The 4,393-nt window shown below is 41.3% G+C and overlaps 2 non-coding genes across 2 annotated transcripts; both read left to right on the top strand.

Annotated features, from left to right (window-relative positions):
• Positions 1-1,240: 1,240 nt before the first annotated feature.
• TRNAY-GUA (transfer RNA tyrosine (anticodon GUA)) lies at positions 1,241-1,326 on the top strand. The gene is given in 2 exon segments: positions 1,241-1,277; positions 1,291-1,326. It is a non-coding gene; the product is annotated as a tRNA-Tyr (tRNA).
• A 2,402-nt stretch (positions 1,327-3,728) lies between these two features.
• Positions 3,729-3,814, top strand: TRNAY-GUA (transfer RNA tyrosine (anticodon GUA)). Its single transcript is given in 2 exon segments — positions 3,729-3,765; positions 3,779-3,814. It is a non-coding gene; the product is annotated as a tRNA-Tyr (tRNA).
• The last annotated feature ends 579 nt before the right edge of the window (positions 3,815-4,393 follow it).

Below are 4,393 nucleotides of genomic sequence, written 5' to 3'. Positions count from 1 at the left end.
ATTTGCCAAGCCTTCGATAGCTCAGTTGGTAGAGCAGAGGACTGTAGTGGTAAAACCGGCATCCTTAGGTCACTGGTTCAAATCCAGATTGAAGGACTTTTGCCAAATGCAAATTTTATTGAATACTTGGAAAATAAAATAACAGACAATTTATAATTATATTATATTTCATCACTGAAAATAGATGCCTTTTGCTTTGAGGCTGTGGCCACGTTATGTTTCTGTCCGACACCAATCTTCGTTGGTTTCCTGTGAGGTGTTTTGGATCCCCATCTCTTGCTATGAACTGACAAAACAGCAGAATCCCCTTGACAATCTTGATTTCTCAAGGGAAATGGGAGAACACTATACACCATCCAAGATATTAAAATATTGTCAAGGCCCAACACTGCTGAATACTCTGAGGAGATGGCCTGTGAGGCGCGCCTTTCAACTTTTCCCCCTTAGTATGGTGGTCAGTAACATGCGGGAGACTGCGGAGGGGGTCATTTTTTTAATTGGGAACTGATGTGCTTTTACTCAATTCGGGAACCTCACAAGCCAAATTTGTAGTATTTTGCACGAATTGCAAGAGATGTTTACAAGTCGACGGTTGAAGTGGAAGCTCGTATTGAGTTTGCTAGAGAATGATTTGCCAAGCCTTCGATAGCTCGTCGCTGGTTCAAATCCGGCTCAAAGGACTTTTGCCAAATGCACATTTTATTGAATACTTGGAAAGTAAAATACTTGGAAAGTAAAATAACAGACAATTTATAATGATATTATATTTCATCACTGAAAATAGATGCCTTTTGCTTTGAGGCTGTGGCCACGTTATTTTTCTGTCCGACACCAATCTTCGTTGGTTTCCTGTGAGGTATTTTGGATCCCCATCTCTTGCTATGAACTGACAAAACAGCAGAATCCCCTTGACAATCTTGATTTATCAAGGGAAATGGGAGAACACTATACACCATCCAAGATATTAAAATGTTGTCAAGGCCGAACACTGATGAATACTCTGAGGAGATGGCCTGTGAGGCGCCGCCTTTCAACTTTTCCTCCTTAGTATGGTGGTCAGTAACATGCGGGAGACTGCGGAGGGGGTCATTTTTTTAATTGGGAACTGATGTGCTTTTACTCAATTCGGGAACGTCACAAGCCAAATTTGTAATATTTTGCACGAATTGCAAGAGATGTTTACAAGTCGACGGTTGAAGTGGAAGCTCGTATTGAGTTTGCTAGAGAACAATTTGCCAAGCCTTCGATAGCTCAGTTGGTAGAGCGGAGGACTGTAGTGGTAAAGCAGGCATCCTTAGGTCGCTGGTTCAAATCCGGCTCGAAGGACCTTTGCCAAATGCACATTTTATTGAATACTTGGAATGTAAAATACTTGGAAAGTAAAATAACAGACAATTTATAATTATATTATATTTCATCACTGAAAATAGATGCCTTTTGCTTTGAGGCTGTGGCCACGTTATTTTTCTGTCCGACACCAATCTTCGTTGGTTTCCTGTGAGGTATTTTGGATCCCCATCTCTTGCTATGAACTGACAAAACAGCAGAATCCCCTTGACAATCTTGATTTCTCAAGGGAAATGGGAGAACTCTATACACCATCCAAGATATTAAAATATTGTCAAGGCCGAACACTGATGAATACTCTGAGGAGATGGCCTGTGAGGCGCTGCCTTTCAACTTTTCCTCCTTTGTATGGTGGTCAGTAACATGCGGGAGACTGCGGAGGGGGTCATTTTTTTAATTGTGAACTGATGTGCTTTTACTCAATTCGGGAACCTCACAAGCCAAATTTTTAGTATTTTGCACGAATTGCAAGAGATGTTTACAAGTCGACGGTTGAAGTGGAAGCTCGTATTGGGTTTGCTAGAGAATGATTTGCCAAGCCTTCGATAGCTCGTCGCTGGTTCAAATCCGGCTCAAAGGACTTTTGCCAAATGCACATTTTATTGAATACTTGGAAAGTAAAATACTTGGAAAGTAAAATAACAGACAATTTATAATTATATTATATTTCATCACTGAAAATAGATGCCTTTTGCTTTGAGGCTGTGGCCACGTTATTTTTCTGTCCGACACCAATCTTCGTTGGTTTCCTGTGAGGTATTTTGGATCCCCATCTCTTGCTATGAACTGACAAAACAGCAGAATCCCCTTGACAATCTTGATTTATCAAGGGAAATGGGAGAACACTATACACCATCCAAGATATTAAAATATTGTCAAGGCCGAACACTGATCAATACTCTGAGGAGATGGCCTGTGAGGCGCCGCCTTTCAACTTTTCCCCCTTAGTATGGTGGTCAGTAACATGCGGGAGACTGCGGAGGGGGTCATTTTTTTAATTGGGAACTGATGTGCTTTTACTCAATTCGGGAACCTCACAAGCCAAATTTGTAGTATTTTGCACGAATTGCAAGAGATGTTTGAATGTCGACGGTTGAAGTGGAAGCTCGTATTGAGCTTGCTAGAGACTGATTTGCCAAGCCTTCGATAGCTCAGTTGGTAGAGCAGAGGACTGTAGTGGTAAAACCGGCATCCTTAGGTCACTGGTTCAAATCCAGATTGAAGGACTTTTGCCAAATGCAAATTTTATTGAATACTTGGAAAGTAAAATGCTTGGAAAATAAAATAACAGACAATTTATAATTATATTATATTTCATCACTGAAAATAGATGCCTTTTGCTTTGAGGCTGTGGCCACGTTATGTTTCTGTCCGACACCAATCTTCGTTGGTTTCCTGTGAGGTGTTTTGGATCCCCATCTCTTGCTATGAACTGACAAAACAGCAGAATCCCCTTGACAATCTTGATTTCTCAAGGGAAATGGGAGAACACTATACACCATCCAAGATATTAAAATATTGTCAAGGCCCAAGACTGCTGAATACTCTGAGGAGATGGCCTGTGAGGCGCGCCTTTCAACTTTTCCCCCTTAGTATGGTGGTCAGTAACATGCGGGAGACTGCGGAGGGGGTCTTTTTTTTAATTGGGAACTGATGTGCTTTTACTCAATTCGGGAACCTCACAAGCCAAATTTGTAGTATTTTGCACGAATTGCAAGAGATGTTTACAAGTCGACGGTTGAAGTGGAAGCTCGTATTGAGTTTGCTAGAGAATGATTTGCCAAGCCTTCGATAGCTCGTCGCTGGTTCAAATCCGGCTCAAAGGACTTTTGCCAAATGCACATTTTATTGAATACTTGGAAAGTAAAATACTTGGAAAGTAAAATAACAGACAATTTATAATTATATTTCATCACTGAAAATAGATGCCTTTTGCTTTGAGGCTGTGGCCACGTTATGTTTCTGTCCAACACGAATCTTCATTGGTTTCATGTGAGGTGTTTTGGATCCCCATCTCATGCTATGAACTGGCAAAACAGCAGAATCCCCTTGAAAATCTTGATTTCTCAAGGGAAATGGGAGAACACTATACACCATCCAAGATATTAAAATGTTGTCAAGGCCGAACACTGATGAATACTCTGAGGAGATGGCCTGTGAGGCGCCGCCTTTCAACTTTTCCTCCTTAGTATGGTGGTCAGTAACATGCGGGAGACTGCGGAGGGGGTCATTTTTTTAATTGGGAACTGATGTGCTTTTACTCAATTCGGGAACGTCACAAGCCAAATTTGTAATATTTTGCACGAATTGCAAGAGATGTTTACAAGTCGACGGTTGAAGTGGAAGCTCGTATTGAGTTTGCTAGAGAACAATTTGCCAAGCCTTCGATAGCTCAGTTGGTAGAGCGGAGGACTGTAGTGGTAAAGCAGGCATCCTTAGGTCGCTGGTTCAAATCCGGCTCGAAGGACCTTTGCCAAATGCACATTTTATTGAATACTTGGAATGTAAAATACTTGGAAAGTAAAATAACAGACAATTTATAATTATATTATATTTCATCACTGAAAATAGATGCCTTTTGCTTTGAGGCTGTGGCCACGTTATTTTTCTGTCCGACACCAATCTTCGTTGGTTTCCTGTGAGGTATTTTGGATCCCCATCTCTTGCTATGAACTGACAAAACAGCAGAATCCCCTTGACAATCTTGATTTCTCAAGGGAAATGGGAGAACTCTATACACCATCCAAGATATTAAAATATTGTCAAGGCCGAACACTGATGAATACTCTGAGGAGATGGCCTGTGAGGCGCTGCCTTTCAACTTTTCCTCCTTTGTATGGTGGTCAGTAACATGCGGGAGACTGCGGAGGGGGTCATTTTTTTAATTGTGAACTGATGTGCTTTTACTCAATTCGGGAACCTCACAAGCCAAATTTTTAGTATTTTGCACGAATTGCAAGAGATGTTTACAAGTCGACGGTTGAAGTGGAAGCTCGTATTGGGTTTGCTAGAGAATGATTTGCCAAGCCTTCGATAGCTCGTCGCT

This window comes from Ambystoma mexicanum, chromosome 1p (assembly GCF_040938575.1).
Source record: "Ambystoma mexicanum isolate Mex_15411 chromosome 1p, UKY_AmexF1_1, whole genome shotgun sequence".
NCBI classification, from domain to species: Eukaryota; Metazoa; Chordata; class Amphibia; order Caudata; family Ambystomatidae; genus Ambystoma; species Ambystoma mexicanum.
This window is presented reverse-complemented; position numbering and strand designations above follow the sequence as displayed.